This window comes from Carlito syrichta, unplaced genomic scaffold (genome assembly GCF_000164805.1).
Source record: "Carlito syrichta isolate Samal-C Ts95f unplaced genomic scaffold, Tarsius_syrichta-2.0.1 Scaffold199710, whole genome shotgun sequence".
NCBI classification, from domain to species: Eukaryota; Metazoa; Chordata; class Mammalia; order Primates; family Tarsiidae; genus Carlito; species Carlito syrichta.
Genome location: NW_007143806.1, coordinates 144,920 through 164,473, shown reverse-complemented (window position 1 = coordinate 164,473; position 19,554 = coordinate 144,920). Strand labels below are relative to the sequence as shown.

Here is a 19,554-nt window from a genome sequence, read left to right as displayed (position 1 = left end):
TGAGTATCACATGTTCTCACTCATACAGTGGACCTTGAACATCCAACGTGATACTATAAGAAAATGACTGACAGTGGTGGGAAACTATGGGGTGGGGAAAGGGCGATGGGATTAATGGTAGTAAATATCTGTCTGGGGATGGGGAGACACCTCTTATCAACAAGGGTGCCTGAACGAAGCATATTTGTATACCTAACCCTTAACTCTACCCCACAATATCATAATAAAAAATATTGATTATAAAAAAAAAGAAATTTGGTGTGTCCAAATAGGAAAAGAGGAAGTTAAATTATCCCTCTTTGCAGATTATATGATTCTCTACCTAAAAAACTCTAGAGAGTCTGTCAAAAACCTCCTTACCCTGATAAACTACTTCAATAAACTCTGAGGGTAAAAATATCAATGTGAAAAAAAAAACAATTACATTTCTATACACCAACAGCAAACAGGTTAAGAATCAAATAAAACCACAATCCCATTGACAATAGCCACATAAAAGTAAAATACTTTGGCATCCATGTAAATAAAGAGGTAAAAGACCTTTACAATAAAAACTATAAAACATTGCTCAAAGAAATCAAGGACAAAACAAACAAATGGGAGGATATCCCATGCTCATGGATAAAATAAGAAGAATTGGAAGAATCAATATTGCCAAGATGTCTATTCTATCCAAGGAAAGCTAGGTTAAATGCAATCCCTATAAAAGTACCAACATCATTTTTCACAAATCTAGAAAAGACAATACAGAAATTCATATGGAAGCAAAAAAGAGCCCAGATAAAGCTGGGCTCGGTGGCTCAGCCTGTAATCCCGCGCCTTTGGGAGGCTGAGGTGAGTGGACGGCCAGAGCCCGCGGGTTCGAGACCCGACTGGGCAGCGAGACCTCATCTCTACAATAAATCAAAAAATCAGCCGGGCGTGGTAGCGCATGCCTGTAATTCCGGCTACTCGGAAGGCAGAGGCGGAAGGATCACCGGAGCCCAGTAGGTCGAGGCTGCGGTGGCCGGGAGTGGCCACTGCACTCCAGTCTGGGCGACAGAGTGAGACTCTAACTCAAAAAAAAAAAAAAAAAAAAAAGGCCAAATAGCTAAAGCACTCCTCAGTAAAAAAGATCAAAGCTGGAGGCATCACACTTCCAGACTTTAAACTTCACTACAAGGCTGCATTAAACAAGACAGCATGATACTATCACAAAAATTGACACATAGACAAGTGGAACAGCCCAGAGAATCCAGAAATTAAACTAAAGACCTTCAAGCAACTCTACTTTGACAAATACGACAAAAACAAACATTGAGGAAAGAAAATCACATTTAACAAATGAAGGTGGGAAAACTCGCCGACCATATGCAGAAGAATGAAACCGGACCCCTTCCTATCACTGTATACAAAACTTAATACTAAATTGATCAAGAACTTAAATGTGAAACCTAAAACTATAAAAATCTTAGAAGAAAATTTAGGAAACACAATCCTGGACATCGGAGTAGGGAATAAATTCACGGCCAAGTTCTCAAAAGTAAATGCAACAAAATCTAAAATTGACAGGTGAGACCTTATCAAGTTACAGAGTTTTTACACAGCAATATAAACCATCAAGCAAATAAAGAGACAATCCACAAAATGAGAAAAGTATTTGTTAATTCTGCATCTGACAAAGACCTAAAATCCAGGACCTATTAGGAACTCAAAGTGACAGAAGAAAAACAAATAACCCCATTTAAAAAGTGGGCAAAAGACATGTACAGATACTTCTCAAAGGAGGACATACAAGTAGTCAACAAACATATGAAAAAATACTCAGCTTCTCTAATCATCAGAGAAATGCAAATCAAAACTACAATGAGATACCACCTCACACCCAGTCAGGATGGCTATCACTAGAAAATGCAGTACATATACATGATGGAATATTATGCATGCATAAAGAGAACAAAATCATAGTCTTCACAACAACTTGGATGCAATTGAAGACCACTATACTAAGTAAACTATTACAGAAGCAAAGAACTGAATACCGCATGTTCTCACTCATAAGTAGAGCACAAGCCACATTAGCACAAGATGGGGATTGGCAGTTGCTGGACACTTCTAGGGGAGAGAGGGAAAGGGGAAGGAAGGAGGAGGGCAAATGTCAACACAGTAGGTACCTAGTCCACTATCAGGGTTTTGAGGGCCAAGTAGAAGCCCAAACTTCACCGGCATGCAGCCTACTTATATAGCAAATTCTCATTTGTACCCCATAACTCTAAAAATAAATAAAGTTTGTTTGTTTTTTGAAGTGAAAATACAACAGGTATTTTTGAGACTGTGGAGAAAAAAATGCTTTTACACTGTTGGTAGAATGAAAGCTAGTGCAAACTTTGTGGAAAGCAGTGTGGCATTTTCTAAAAGAACTATAAATGGAGCTGCCATTCAATGTGGCAACCCCATTTCTGGTAATAACCCAGGGGAACTTAAATAGCTCTACCAAAAAGATTCCTGCATGTCTGTTTATTGCAGCAGTATTCACAATAGCAAAAACATGGAACCAACTCAGATACCCATCAAAAGTGGACTGAGTAAAGAAAATGTGGTATATATACACAATGGAATATTACGCAGCCATAAAGAACAAAATTATGTCATTTGCAGCAACATGGATGCAGCTAGAGACCCTCATTCTAAGTGAGCTATCACAGAAACAAAAAACTCTATACTACATTATTCTCACTCACAAGCATGCTCATAAACATTAGGCTCATGGACACAAAGGCAGGAACAAGAGATGCTGACCACTGCTAAAAGATGGAAGGACAAAGAAAAGGAATAAGAGGCATGCAACCACCCATTGTGTACCATGTCCACTACCAGAGGGTTAACTAGAAACCCAAACCTCACCTGCATGCAATTTACTTATGCAGCAAATCCTTACATGTACTCTACAACTATAAGATAATTATAAATAAAGAAAGAAAGAAAGAAGAAGAAAAGAAAATGAGGATACCTCAATGAGAGTGGAATTTACTTCCTTCTAAGGAAGAGAATTAGCTCAAAACTTCTGGAGTTAGAACAACCTGGGTTTAAATTCCAAACCCACTAGCAAATCACTTTACTTCATGTAAACTTGATATAATATTTACTTTACAGCATTGTTTTAAAAATTGTGTACATATAATCAACAATTAGTGTTTGATGAATCTTTATTTTAAAAATAAAAACATCTAAATTCTCTCAACAATATAAGTATTTTGAAAACAAAATTTGTGGTTTGCAAAGTCATAAATTTAGATAAGAATGTCGGTGATTCTTTAGCTCCAGAGAGCTTTACTAGAACCTCTCTGGGGCCTAGCAATGGAATGCAGAGATTATGGAATTGTGTCACCAACTGTTGGGCTGGGCTCTGATAGCCCTTTTCCTTCTCCTACTTTATACCAAGGTCCGTCTTCTTAGGGTTGCCTTCTCAAATTCTTTCACCAGTTTTTTAAAAAGAGTCAGTAGCTTTCAACAAAAATGCTTAGGCAGTTTAAGGTAAAATTTCTTGTTACCTTCCATTGTCCATGGCCAGGAGCATCATAAATTCCCTTGTCAATCTGTCAGGGATAGGAGTATAGATTTGGTATAGACCTTGGCTTCGTGTACATCCTAAGATAGTTGATTGGACAAATAATCTGGCTTTAGCAGCTTGGTGAGTGGAGCTTGATGTCATGGGGAAGGGGTTCAGATCCAGCAAGTTTCTTTCAACCTTTACAAGACAAACACTTTCAGACCAGTACCTTTCCGGTGTTCATGCTACATTCCCGAAGTCCTATGCCTCCGGTTTGGTTTTAATTAATTAAATAACTAATTAATTCATATAGCTAGGACTCACTAGACAATACAGCATAAAAGATAAGATCTTGGATTCTGGTACTAGATTGCTTGGGTTCAAATTTTGGCTCCAGCATTTACAGGCTCTGGCTAATTATTTGGGCTAATAACTTAATCTCTCTGTAATTCAGCTTACTCATTTGGAAAAAAATTGATAATATTGCTTGCCTCACAGAATTGTTATGAGAAATAAATGGATTAGTAATGGAAAGCACATGGAATAGTACCTGGCACATGAATTACCACATAAGCATTAGTATTATTGTTGCAAATATATTCTAAGAAATGCTGTGTTGAAGGCCATATGGAAGGCACCTAGACAAACAATACATGAATCATGTCTTCAGGGAGCAGTTATGGAAAGAAGACATCAATAGGAGTAAATGTAACATTAAGTAAAAAGTGCATGACACAAAAGAGATATGATACAGTAATGCAGGGTTAACAGGTGAGGTTAATTTCAGCAGAACACAGAGAGGACTTCATGATAAAATAAAGAAATGGTCTGGAAAAGAGCAATTTAACCTCCACTTCCTCAAAGTTCAATTTTGTATGTGGAGAGAGAATTCCCCTGCTCATTGCCCAATGCACGGTGAAGTAGATAATTATTTGCCTTTTGTGATGGACAACAGTAGAAGCCAAATGTTCACACCTTCTCTACTCAGAGATCCAGCACCCACAGAATAGAAGGGTCAGCTGAAGAGTGGTGCTGAGCACAGCACTCAAGAATTCTGGTCAAAATTCTGTGTGGAGTCCTAGAGGAGGAAGGAAATCCTCCTTCACTATACAACCAGATCCCAGCCTCACCCTCATACCACTGACTCCCCATTTGGCCCTAGGTGTCAGTCATGCCAAAGCTTTTTAAAAAAAATTCTCAACTAGGTTTACTGTTTCATCTCTTTAGGTATTCCAATAGTCAGCAAATATTTTCTCCCTTCCTCTTCACCTGGCCTAGTGATATTCTCTACTCAGAACTCAGCTTAAGCCTTATGTCCTGAAATCCATCTTTTCCCTGAGTTAGGAGCTCTTGTTGAATACTCTACCAGCACCCTAGACTTTTTCTTCCATAGCACTTATCTCACATTGTTGTTAAGAATTATTTGTCATTCTGCCTCTCTCAAATGTTAGCTGCATGTATCTCTTGTTCACCACTCTCTCTTCAGTGTTCAGCAAATACTTATTAAATAAATAGGTGATGGTAAGTGCAAGATAAAAATGCAGTGATATTTCATTGTTGACCCTCAAGATTGTTGAAGAGTGGTTAGGAAGCAGAGTTAGACTTTCTGACTACAGGGGCGGGGGGCATGGAACCCAGACCCAATATTCCATATTCTTGTTTCAATTGAACTTTTCCTTGTAGTTTTCTGAAGTAGAGCTGCTACAGAAAACTCTTTTTTTATTTGATCATAGAACTTTAAGAATATTACAATCAGAGCTGAAAAAAGATAGGGAATAAATCTATTACCTAGAAAGAAGGGGGGAAAGTAAGAGGCAGAGAAAGGAAGGAAAAAAGAGGAGATGGTTCAGATTCCAGTTTTCAAGAGACCTGTTTGGTGGTTCTTTTTTACTTTTTTAATCCCCTCTTTGCTAAGTTTTATTTATTTTGTTTAACAGCTTTATGTCTTTTGGTTTTTCAATTCACCCTCAGTGTCCTTTATTCCCAAGCTAGTTTGTGTTGAGTTTTTGCAAAATGTATCTGAACAAACTTTAGCTATAAACACATTCAGCATGAATTTGTGTTGCCCAAAGAAAATATATGTCAACCATTTGGCTACTAGTTCAATCCACAAGAGAGAAGAGAATCATTCAAAACAAAATTTAGTCTGGACTCATTCATTTTTAAGCTGTTTTATTTACTTAAGTTGTTTTCATTTTAAAAGAGAATTTCACTACCAAATACAGGCTCGTATTTAAGCATCAAGCACGAGCAGCATGGGTCCTAGACATGCAGATGGCTCTGAGTTACCCAGCCAGAGAGAGATAACAGATCAAACCAATGCTGTGAGGAAAAAACACATCTCATCATATATTTCAGGGATATCCAAAATGAGATTATGTATTCTTTATTAAATGTGATAAGATAGAATCCTCAAATTTTCTTTGAACAGCAATACTGGCATGGCTTTAAACCAGATGCACCAAGAAACAGCAAGAAGTGTGACACTCCTGCTCTACAGGAACCCCTACAATTTAGTTGAGGAAGAAAAAGCTATAAACACATGGGAAATTAAATATCTATTAAATACAAATAACGTAATTGAAGGGAAAAGACAGTATGTTTTACTGCCCAGAGATCAGGACAGCTAGCATTAGTGGAATTCAAGAGAAGGCAAAGTCAAATCAAGCTGACCTGATCAGGATACGAAACTGGGACTTAAAGTCAGGATAGGCTGGGATGAGAAACTCTAGACCCAACTGAGTGTCAAGTATTAAGTGACAGTGAGAATTGGTAACTTTTTGAGGAAACAGAAATAATAATTATAATAACAAAAATCACTGTTAAAAACTGCCATCTGAATGTTAAATCAGTTCTATACACTAAGCTGTTGCACATTTTCTTATCTTATTCTCACAACAGTTCTATAAGCCATACAGAAATATTATCTTCATTTACAGATGTAAAAACGGAGTATCTCAGAGTTCCTCAGCTTGTGAGAGGAAGAGGCAGCATCCAATCCAGGTGTACGGGACTCCAGAGCACACACCATTTACCACTCAGCTCTGCTGTTGGAGAGCACAGGTTTTGAAGCCCAGCAGATCTGAGTGTGAATCTACAGCCAGCATCTGTAAAACTTAATAATCATCTTAGGCAAGTGGCTTGACTTGGTGAGCCTTCTTTCTCTCATCATGGACATGTTCATATCAACTTCCCATGGGCGTTTCGAGGGTTAGAACTGATGATGCTCATGAAGGCACCTGGCATATAATAGATGCATTATACGTACACGGTTTCTTTTTTCTATTTGTTGTTTGCCAGGTCTGCTGTTGATCCTCTTTTTAACCAGAAGAACAATGTCTTTTAATTTTAATCTCCATCCAGGGGGCCAGCCTGAGCTGTCTCTCAGTGCTCTCCTCAGGCTTTGGGTGGGCAGTAGGCAAACCCCAGAAGGCTCATTTCTGGCCTGACTTGACTCACAGAGCGGATCTTTCCAGTGGCACATTTTGAAAATGCTTGTAACTCCTTTCCCCTCCTTTCTTCCCATCAACATGCCAACACACCCTTTAAAAGGCCCTCAGATCCCCTTTTCACCAGACAGCATAGCAGTCAAGCTAATTAATGGTCTGCCTGCCTCTTCACAGGCTATGTGTGCACTCCCAGCGGTTTAAAGGAATGAGGGAGTAGGGAGCAGAGGGGGAGAACTTAGGGTTTCTAAGACTTGACCCCAAAGCTGTCTGAATTTCAAGAGTCAAAGCAAATCCGGGGGAAAATGGCCCGTTCAGTTGTAAGATCAGTCCCCAATCAATATGGTACGATTTCATAGCTCATTATTCCCGTGTGCACCAATGCAGGACTGGGGAGGGGGTGGGGTCAGTGCTGGAGGCTGGGAGGAAGGACATGGGGAAGATCATATGGAAGAAATTAGTGGAGACTTCATTCAAAAAAGCATTAAGGTGCTTGTAGCGCTGGGGCACAAGTGACCCCTAGGCTGGGACCATAATTCAGCAACACTTAATACCGTTTACCCTGCAGATGTGCATTTTATACAGAAATATCAGCTTACCACTTTGAAAAATTAACCTATTGAAGGCTGTCAAATTCTGACGCCCTCGTGGGGGTATTATATATTGTCTGCACAGCTCTCTGTTTTGCCTTTTACCCTCAGAATCAAGGATGCCTAGGTTAATTGGGAAATGAGGTGGCTAACAAGGGGGTGGGGAACAGTAGAGAAATGAGGATCCACATAGAAACTCTGACTTTTCTAAGGAGAAAATATTCTTTTCATCAGTTCCAAAACAAAGGATTTGGGAAAATGACGTACCCCTCTTAACACACACACACACTCTACCTAGTAGTTCTAAGTCAGAAAGTCCAGAGCTAATGAAAAGGAGATAAAATAAAATTTAGCATAAGGAAAAAGTGTGGCTAAGTAGTCACTATGCCTAACTTATGATTCAAGAAATGATTTTTTTCATTGCAATAGGGTTGATAAAAATGTTTTTAATAGAGAAAGCCTATTAGGTTAAAGACATTTTTGTTTGTTTGTTTGTTTTTCTTTCTCAGAGAATGTAATGCCAAGAAAAACATTTCATTGGAGATCCATTTTTTACCTATTGAATTGGTATTTAAAAGTCTTACCATCTCCAGTGTTCTCAAGGTTGGCAAAAATAGGCACCCTCTGACAATGCAGGTAGGAAACTAGTTTTAAAAACTTTCTGTAAAGCAATTTAGTAGCAGGTATCAAAAACCTTAATAATAGGCATACATGACACCCAACAATTCAACTTACAATTTGACATTAAAACAGGGAAAGATGTGAAATTTGATATTGATATTAGTCATCTTTGCCATAACTTTGTTTTATAAGAAGGACAAATGAATAAAAGCTTAAGGTCTACAATAAGGAACCGGTTGAATATGGCACATTTATACAATGTAATAAAATACACTCATTAAAAACCATTTTATATAATTATCTATCAACATAAAAAATTTTAGGTTGAATTATTAACAGATTTTTTTTAAACAAGTTACTAATTCATATTTATAGTATGTTTCTAGATTTTAAAAACCCATGCATATGTGAAAACACAAATTACTACTACTATCTCCTGTTAACAATAGCTTTAGCTAGTAAAGATATATGTTTTCAAACATTGTTTGTGGTATTTGCTTTTTCATTGCACAAGCACTATGGTAGTTGAGGAAGGAGGCCTCAAGTCAAATTATGATGTTGGAAGCATTGCCTTCTGAGTGGCGTCCTCCTCTTGTTCTCACCTCTCAAGCCTAGTTAACATTTCCTGTATCCAAATGACTCTGGCCTCAGTACCTGCCATGCCGTAGCTCCCTGGCACTCCTGTCTTTCGGACGGGTATCACAAACACTCAATGGTGTAGCAGGTCGGATCTAAGAAGGAATCCCAGCTTTATGAACTTTGGTAACTATTTTATCTCTTTGAACCTTAGTATTCCCTTCTATAACATAAATACCTAATGCTCATCTTATTAGGTTGCTATAAGAATTAAATAAGAAAATGTGTATAATGATCTTGGTGATATAGCAGATCAATTAATAGCAAGACTCCTTACCTCATAAATAAATATCAGGTTAATATTGACTGATTTCTTGTTAGCAAGCATTGTCCTGCCTATTCCAGACAGTAAGAATTTATCACATGTTTCATGTGAAAGTTCCCCATGACCAGAGATTTTGCTTCTCTGAGGGTGGTTGGGCCAACTGAAAACTATAATGAGGATAAGCTAGTGACCTCTGGTATTTTACAGTTATAGTATCTATGCTCTTTTTCAACTAGAAATATCTTCAGACTACAAGGATAGGGTAGGAGCATGCAGCCAGTCTCTGACCTCACTCCTAACAGCATCCATCCGGGAATTTAGGCTGACCTTTTCCATGCCTTTAAGGCACAGTGATAGATAACCATGAAGCTTCAGTAACTAGTTGAGAAAGGGGGGGAGGATGAAAGGAGCACAGCAAAGAATACTTTGGGGTAATGAATTTTTAGTATCCTTCCAGTTAAATTACACATTCCACAGAAGCAGATGTTTAAGCATTTAATGACAGAGATGATTCAGGATGCACCCTCTTGAGAAGATTAGAAGTATGAATGGGCTGCTGTAGCTACTAGTTCTGGTATCTGAATTGCTCCCTCTGTGGTTCTCAAATTTGGCTTCACAATGAAATTGCCTAGGGAGCTTTAAAAAGTGCTTATATCTGGATTCTGGCCCCAAACATTTTGATGTGATTGGTCTAGGGAAGTACTTCTCAAAGTAAAATTCCTAGTTCAGCAGCCTCATCCAGGAATTTACTAGGACTTGAAATTCTCAGAGGCCCCCATAGAACTACTGAATCAGAAACTCTGCAGGTAGGGTTCATTAATCAATTTTGACAAACTCTCAAAGTGTTTCTGATATATACTAAAGTGGATAGATGACTAGTTTAGGTTGCTTGGGCATCCAAAAGTTTGGCCAGTTCCCTGATAATTCTGTGCATCCAGGTTTGAGAACCACTGCTCTATGCCTTTTTATTGGGAGGGGAGTAATTCTTGGGAGTTTTGAGTCTCTGCCTTCTCTTTCAACATATGAACTCAGTGATCTTTCCCTATGAACTTATAGGGTCTGTGGAAACAGTTTTCTATTATTTCCAGGTGGGGTGGCCAGGTTTGTCATTGCACTAAGGGATGTTAAATTATCTGATCCACTGATAAATGGACCAGAGACAACTGCCCTCCAGCTGCCACTGCTGTACATCAGCAAGCCAAATGGCTCACTCAGGGCCAATAGAAGGATAAATCAGCAGAGCCAGCAGAAGGGCTGTCAGACCCTGAATACGGGGAGAGATCAGAAAGCAGCCAGTTCAGTAGATTGCCAAGAGTCTGGAAATACAAGGACTCTAAATTTAAATCTAAGTGCTTAGCTTTCATGCTGGAGAGCCTACAGTAGGTCCATGACCTATTTGGTTTAGTTCCGATATAGCTTTAAAGGATAATCACAATACTTGCATTCCCAGTGGGGAAAACTCCAAGCTTGATTGAAAAGAACCCAGTCCAAATATCTCAAATCTTAGCTGAATTTTAGTGCTGGCTTTGCTGTTGAGTCTAGAGATCTAATATACAGCAAGAGGACTATAGTTAATAATATTGCATTATATACTGATAAGTTGCTAAGTGTAGATTTTAGATGTTCTTACCACATAAACACAAAAGTGACTATGGAAGGTGATGGGTATGTTAATTTGCCTGCTTAATAATCACTTTGCTGTGTAAATGTATACCAAAACATCATGTGAATATATGCAGGAAGAAAGAAAGAGAGAGAGAGAGAGAAAGGAGGGGAAATGTAAATAATTATTTTGTTCTTTCTAGGTCTCAAGTTTTTCATCTCTAAAGTTATTGCTAAGGTCCATTCTCCTTTTAGCAGAGTTTGGCCAGACTGGAAGCTGGTAATGAGGATGAAGCCTGAACTTTCTAAAACCCTTTATGTGTCCTGTTTCCTACAGTTTATGCAGCTAATCTTGAGTTACAATTTAAATGTTTAGGTGATCAAACTACTTTTTGTTTATAGTTTCTATTTATAAAGTACCGTTGATAGACTATTTCTGAGGTAAGTTAAAATGTCCTCATTTTACAGATGAATCAGCTGATGCTAGATATGTCCCACAAACCATCCATAAGCAAATAAACACAGAAGCAGAATTAACACTGGAATCCACACCTTCTGACTCCTCTTTTACAGTTAAACTATTAACTTTAGCTTGTAAAATACAATTCCATTCTCTGTAGCCAAAACAAAACTGCATTTGGAAATCAGAATCAGAAGCTTGATGATAGTCTTTCAAATGCTTTACAAGTGATTAAAGGAGAATCTAGTCTCCCCCATCTCCTGGGACCTCTTATTCCTCTCTCAGATCCCTCAACACTTAGTATAAATTATCTGGCATTAGGATAGAGATCTTTTCATTAGTGCGTCTTTGAAAAACATTAGCTTCCAGGAAAGAAAAATTCCTCTTCATAGGGACAAATGTAATCTTATCAGAAACAAGCAGGACAATAACAGGAAGAGGGAGGGGATTCTGGAATGTCAAAGAGAGGAGGGGCTCTAAGGAAAAAGAGGGCAGGTTTCAGGGAAGACCCCAGGGAGGCTTTAATCAGAGCCTGGCAGCCAGGATATTATTGTAACCTGGAAACATGGGCAGGGAGTCATTGTTCCCAGAGCCAGGCAAGGAGGAGCATACATCTCCAATTTAGTTGCCTTGGTGTTCTTGGTGACTTGAGTTCTCAGACTGCCTATAGACAGAGACATATTCATGCAGAGTTCATTTTCCTTACTAATGACCTCCAAGGAATCACCAGAGCCACCTTCCTGGACATAATAACACTTTAGACACCTAGGTGATAAAAGCAGAATCTAGGCCCAAAGCAAGACAGAATATCTCTTAAGTACATTGAGTCCATCTCCATGGGATGGGAGTTCATCTCCCACCCTGTGCTTGAGTCCCCTTCAGCAGCACCAATCCTTCTATAACTAATCCAGAGACAGCCCATATCACCACTGATAGACCACAAAGAAACTCTACCCTCTTCCACTTCTCTTAATCTTCACCCACCCTCCCTCTGGGGGTTCCTGACCAGACTACATCTAAACCTTCCAGACCAGCACCAGCCAATAAAAAGGAGGAATTCTCATTCTTTTAAAACTCATAGATCTCAAATCTGCATGGTCCAAAACTGCTTTCTCATGTCTCACCGTTTAAGCTTATTTACTTTGTTTTGTCCTCAGTGCACACAGGAAACAGCTGGCCATCTTCCTGGACATCAGGACATATTAGACACTTGACAGAAACAATGGGACCAACAGAAAGGACCACCCAGACATAGATATCTGTCTCACAAGAAAAGTTGAGGGCAGAGCAAGCATTCCCAGGACTTGGCAGCATCCGCTTCTCTCATTATGCCCTATACAAAACTAGAAAAGCATTCAGTTCAGAAATCTGATTTTGGTCTCGAATATCCTATTTAACATGGTGTACTTGTCTTTACATATAGCCATGCACATCTGTTCCCAGAATTATTGCCGAATAACTTGCTTTCCTTGCCACTTTACTTTGGCTTTAATTGTTGTCATGAATATAGCCTTCCGTGCCTCTTCCCATCATGTTCTTCTCCATATTTCAAACTCTTTAATCTTCTTTCCCCCTTTAGACTTTTGGAAGTCAAATGATAAAATGAACTGGGATGTCAGTCCAAAAAGTCCAATGCTCTGAAAATCTCACACATCACCTCAGAGATGGGTCTTTGGGGGCAATTAATAGATAATGTCAATAGGGCCGGACAATGTGACAAGCTAATGGTCTCCTGCTGCCAACGAAGAGGGCTCGGAGAAACTGAGACGTTATTTTCAAAGCCGGAGCCCATTATGCTGTCACAGCACCATCCTCTGATAACTTGGCTGCTATTATGCCTGGTGATTAGAACAATAAATAAAAAAGAGGCAGTGAGGAATAAGTCAGGTTTCCGCAGCTAACCAGCAAACCAACTGATCTAACTGGCTTGAGTTAAGAGTGAGGTTTACCAGACACATCAGCCACAGGCATAAGTGTCTCAGCTACTGATTCTAGCCATGTTGCATTTTTGTCCCCGTTCATGGTTTTTCTTGCAATTGAGATTTTAGTTTTTCTATTAACTCCTATAACTAGACTAATTTTTGCCACCCAACTCCTAGCCATCCTTCAATACCCAATTCAGAAGTCTCCTTTGAAGAGTCTTCTCAACCCCTTTAGCCCTTAGGTACTCTCTGCTGAACCCATGTATTTTCTACCCATTATTATTATTATTATTATTATTATTACTATTATTTTTGAGTTGGCGTCTCACTCGGTCTCCCAGGTTGGAGTGCAGTGGCACGCTCATGGCCTCCCCAGTATCGACCTGATGGGCTCCAGTGCTCCTTCTGCCTCAGTCTTCCAAGTAGTCGGAGCTACAGGAATGGGTTACCGTGCCTGACTAATTTTTGATTTATTGTAGAGATGAGGTCTTGCCAAGTTGCCCAGGTTGATTTTGAACCCACAGGCTCAGGCAATCCATTTACCTCGGCCTCCCAAAGTGCTGGGATTACAGGCTGAGCCATCAAGCCCAGCTTTTTGCTATCTTTATGACAGTCTTTCATGGTGGTCTCTTTCTCTATACTACTGAATTCTTGGAAAGTAGTGTTTATTCAACTGTACTATGAATTACCAGTCAACAGAGATTATAGCTCACACATATTCGTATGCCCTTACATCCCAATATATCCCCTCAATAACATCTATTAAGTGGCTCACCTTTTCTGAATGCTTCTCTTTATATTAGTCATGGTTGAGAAAGTATAGTGTGAGTCAGGCCATGATGCTTATCTCCTCCAGCAGGTGAGGAGGAAGAAATTGATGTTGTCTAGCATGCAATCACCAGAATGTAAGACTGAGATTGAATAAAAGAATCCTTTGTGGTCAGCTGGCTTAGCGCCCATTTTTGTGTGTCTCTTGTTAAATAGTATATCTTTTTCTGAAATGGTATGATCCTATGCAACATCCTGGGCCTGGTCTTCAGATTATTTACTAACTGACCAATTGATTTCTGACTTTAGCACTTATGTTTGTTTTTCTGTGAATTAAAGAAAAGAAGATGATGTTTGCTAATGTCCACACCAAATTCTCTGTGCAAGTACTTTGCATTTTAATTTTTGGGGGTCTTTCATCTTTTATTTATATGTTTAGTGTGTTTAGTTAGATGTCTAGTTAGTTATTTAATAGCTTTGTCACAGCATATGTCCATGGTAACCTCTCAACATTCAACCAATTCTGTTTATCTTCTAACATTTTAAATTATTTCAAAAGTGTTGAATTATTTATTGTCAAAATGACTATCGCAAAACAGTATCTTCTATGTCAGTGGACTAGGACTCAGAACACATGAGACTTATTTCTCTTTTACCACTGATATATCATATTGCCCATTTTTGGAATGCATTTGCTCATGTTCTTACTCTAAAAACCCTAGAAGGGATACACCATCTATACCATGTGCTCTCTTTTGAACTTTTGATAAAGAAGGCTTTTGGTGGCAAATGATAGATCAGTTTACAATTATCATCTTTCAATAGTAGGTGCACCAAGGCAGGGAAGTGAAACCATTGCCTAAGGTAACCTGGGAGTCAGTGACAAATCTAGGCTTCATGTTTTCACCATGTGAGCCCTACTGACACAACCATTAAGCCTCACTACCAATGAATCATGAGCTTGTATGTGTAGAGCATTGGAACATCAAGCAGGCCAGCAACCATATTTCAGTGTTACCTTCCTCAGTTTCTGTACCATCTTCCTCAAGCATTTTGAGAAAATAGTTTAGAGCTCAAGTCATTCAATGTAAAAAAGCTAATAAAATATTGTTCCCACTTTAGTTTTAACTTTGCCCTCAAATGCCAACAGCAAAGATGCCCTCTTGAGCAACTGAGCTTAGGCTACCAAGTAACAGTAGGAACTGTGCCACTTCTGAGATTCTTGGCCCAAGCAGAAATACGAAAACCTAACCATGGTAGGTGGAAACTTCATAGATGACTCCCGACCCTGAAATGGGTTGCAGGTGTTTGTCTCAAAGATGAGAACAGATAATGAATAAAACATGCCTGGAGCTTTGTGTTCAGAAAATGTGACAAGCTTGAATCTGATGACTTCAGGAATGGAATGAAATATGAGTTTGAGCTCATCTGCAAAGCTCTTAACGAATCCAAGATGCTGAAGCTGGTGTTGCTGCTTATGGACTACAGTTTGCCCCAGGTTTATGGGAAAATAGGGAGAATGATGAGGGTGGAATGACCTGGAAGTGAAAAGACGGGAGAAAGAAACAAAAGAAGCTGAAATCAAGTTTTGTTGTGGATCCTTAAAGTGAGAGCTCCTGGAAATCTTAGTGAAGACTGACTTTGACCTTTATGTTTGAGTCAGAAGATAAGAGAGAAAGATAAAAATACTGTGCAGCTATTGTATAAATATATTTGAATTTCTGATGTTATTGCATTTTTATGCCATAAATGATTCCATTTTTTCTTTGGGTAGCAAAATAGAGACTCTGCTTACTGTATTTTAGTTTAAAATTGAACATTTAATGTCAAGTCATCTCTACCACATAAAACATTACGCTTATTCATATGGAAAGTGAGATAACCTTTTGCTACTATTTTTTTCCCTGTGAGAAGTTATCTTATTTCCTACATGAGTGAGTGCAAATCTTTCAAAGACAGAGATGGATTGAAATTAAGGTTTTAAACTCTATCTTAGATTGTCACATTGAGTATATTTCTGTTAAAATTCCAACTGTTGATTTAGGGAAAGTCCAGTAGGTGTAGCTGTAACACTACTCAATTTCCGCATAGTTTTCTTACTGGCGAAATGGTCTGGAGCCAACGTGGACCCAAACTTCGGTTTGTGAACTCTGCACTCTCAATGAAGGCTCTCTCTCTCAATCTTAAGTCTTGCAGTCATCAAAATAAAGCTATAAATTGGTGCCCTACCTCAATCTTGATGTTTTGGGATCTTCAGAGAAATATATAATCGAGGTATTAGCATGCCCACTGGCAAAAGTAATTTGGTAATGGCCCCCTAGTGGTTGAAATTGGTACACGCAGCTTTACAAATGCCCATGCTTTCATTCATTGATATTCATTTCTTTAGCATCTCTGGAGGCATAAAGATGTATTGTCAGTGACTCTGCCTATTTGACTTTTATCTACTAAAAAGCTTGAAAAAAAACTTTAGAAGTATATAACACACAAATACGAAATTTGTTGTAGTCAGTGGAATAACTCCAAGTGCCATCATTTATTAATTTTATATTAGGAAATTTATTTTTTTCTCTGAGCCTCAGATTTGAACTTCCCAAAGTGAAATGACAACAGCACCTACTTCAAAGGATTGTAGTGAGGGCAAACAGTAAGATATACTTGAGAAAATCTGACAAAAGCCTATTGTATTATACCCAGTTTTTTGTTTTCACTTAGTATTGTTGATTTTATCAAGATGAAAACGGTTTCAAGACTTCTGTGTAGAGCTCATCTCAGTGGATCAAAGTGTAAAGTGAGGGACTCCTCTGCCCTTCCCATCAGTCATAACTAATTTTACCTGTCATAGCTAATTTTTCCTGTCAGTCTTGAGCAAACACCTCATGGTCAAGAACTGTAAGATTTTTGTCTCTTTTACCAAAGCATTTGACATAGCATTTCATTATTTATAGTTGTTTCAAAATTTTGGAATAAAAATTGTTGAGTAAAGCACAATGTTACATTGTTTAGATAATTCTTTCATTTCATTTATCTCTTTATTCCTAGAATTCATCAAACTAACGAACCAAGAAATATTCAGGTACTTTGGGGGAAATTGGCATTACAGTAATTCACTCTTCCAATTTAGGAGAATCAATAATCAATAATTTTAAAGGCTCAAGTGAAAAATATTGCACAGATAGAAGTTAAAAATAAATATAAGAAATATGTGGCTGGTCCAAATATAGTGAGTTATCTCAATTGATTGTTCACATTCAGTTACAGATTGAACTCCTTGTTCTACTTTCTCCCTCCATCTCACTACTGCACTTGAATAGTCTGGAAAAAGAAAAAGAAATCAAACTTCAAGCTTCCACTTCCTTAGTTTAGAGTTGTACTCAGAAGGGGTTCTTCAGCCAAGGACTACATTTGCCATCACCCTTGCAGATGAGTCCATGTGACTAGTTCCATTTCAGTGAAAAATGAGAAAAATGGTTGTTTGTCATTTTGAAGCTAAGATGGGATGTTGTCTCTGGTCTGTTAGATGGACACAGAAAACCCAAGGCCTTGGGGATATTGTAGGAGAGTATGATGGAAGAAGCCTGAGTTCCTAAACCTGTACTTGACTATGTCATAAACAAGAAATAACTTTCTACTGAGTTAAGCCACTGGAATTTTGGGATTTATTTATTAGAGTAGCTTACACCATCCCAATATGAGACATAAGAAGGCATCACATGATTTTCAAATGAAAAAAGACAAACATCAAATACTGTACACTCAGAAGATGGAGCAATCACTTTGGGGCAGGGTGGACTAAAAGCTTTCTTCAAGAGATGAAGCTACAACTGAGTCTTATGGCACAGTGAATATAACCCTTATGAAAGAAATTACATGAGCAAAGTTACCAGCACAGGACAGTGAACACATATTGAGGAGACAGTGAGTAGATAAGTGGTACTGGAATGCCAAGGTTGTCCCTAAGTCCAATAAATACCACTAAGTATTTGGTTACCCACTGAAATTTTTAGCTTGACTGTTTTCTTTAAGTATTATGGGCTGTAAGATCCACCTCAATCATGTCTCTTATTACAACAATCAGATATTTCATTCTCCCTGCAAAGAAAGTTTTGGATCTGAAAGGGTCAATTCTTGCCAGTTGCATAAAAATATGAAGCACTTGTTTCATTTGTAATTTCTGATATTACTGATGGTTACAATCAGATATAAATATGAAAACTCAGAATTACTTAGTCAGGTTGCAACAGGCACATCCTGTTTTTTAGCTTCTCTTAGAGCTGACATCAAGAACTGCTGAATTTTATAACTATTTATGTATATGTCTTACCATTCATCTCTGAGGACAGAGGACAGAGGTGATAGGTTACTTGTCTTTGTTGTCCCCCTTAACTACAACCAAAACCCTGACCTCAGTAGAAGCATGAACTTATAGGTTAGAACAGGACAGGATAACAAAATCCATTTAATTCAATATCCTATTTTTGTACTAGGATCATTTGTTTTCCTCGTTGAAAACCAAAGGTTCTTGAGTGATACATCCAATTAAAGATAGCAGTAAATACATGACGGAAATTCAGTTCTATAAAATGTTAAATTAGTTAGCTTTTCCTTTGTTGCAAAGGACAAACTAGCTTAAGGAAAGAAAAAAGGTAATACATAATAAATATATTACAATTTCTCCTAAAATCCTGAAAGGCAAGTAAGGCTAGACTTTAAGATCAAATGACTCTAAGTGAATCATCTGAGTTTTTCTCTTTGTCTACTGTTTGTTTATTTACTTTATTATTCTGTTTTGCGCAAAATAGTTTTCTCAGCTTCCTTGTACGCATGATGGGAAATGGCTACTGCTAAGAGATTGCAAGTTTATGTCTCAGTTCAAGAGAATAGACAGGATATTCTGAGTTGGACTCTCTTAGTCCATATTTCAGACACAAAGGTAAGAATATGATTGGAGTAAAGAAATTTGACCAGATGTGTGAGAGATAGGCATACTACATGGAGTGGAGCTAGGAAATTCACAGAAGTGAAGGAGAGACAATTGCCAGAAATGGTGAAGCCCATTAGGTAGACAAATAAGTGCCAAAGGACCTACGCAAAGAAATACACAACTGGATAATGTAAAAAATAGAGCAGACTACCAAGAGGTCAAGTTACTTATCCCAGGAAATAGAGACAATTAATGCAGGAGAAAGAACTAGAGCCAGGTTCTTAACCCAGTACTGGTAGCTGTTTAGTAAATGTTTCTTTCTCATCATGTCAATCCTCAAGGGAGAGTTTTAGTCTCTGAAATCATTCGAGACAGAAATCTGTCTCAAATGTCCAACTCTTGCCATATATTTTCCCCTGGGATTCTAAATACCAACCTCCAGGGTCATTTCAAACAATTATCCGTTCCTAGGCACTGTTCTTTTCCTTTCTGTTTCATGTAGACACTGTGCGTATTGTTTAACACAGATGGTCTCCTGTCAAAATGATTGCTTGCTAGAAGTCGTCAAAGCAGATGCCAAATTGTACAATTTAGTACGATGATGTTTGGAAGAACAAAGACACATTCATCACTGGGATGAATTCACACCTTCTGAATTTGCTAAAAGCAGGGGGGAAAGGGTGAATCCTAAGCGTTGATCATAGTTTACCATCTTCTGGAGTTCAGATTTGCTAGGTCAGTTGAAAAGCAGATGAAACAACAATTTAATTAGCAAAGCTGACCTGTCTGTC

The 19,554-nt window shown here is 38.3% G+C and overlaps 1 pseudogene; it reads right to left on the bottom strand.

The window, feature by feature from the left end:
• LOC103253094 overlaps nucleotides 1-19,554 on the bottom strand; it is a 42,500-nt pseudogene that overhangs the window by 6,266 nt on the left and 16,680 nt on the right.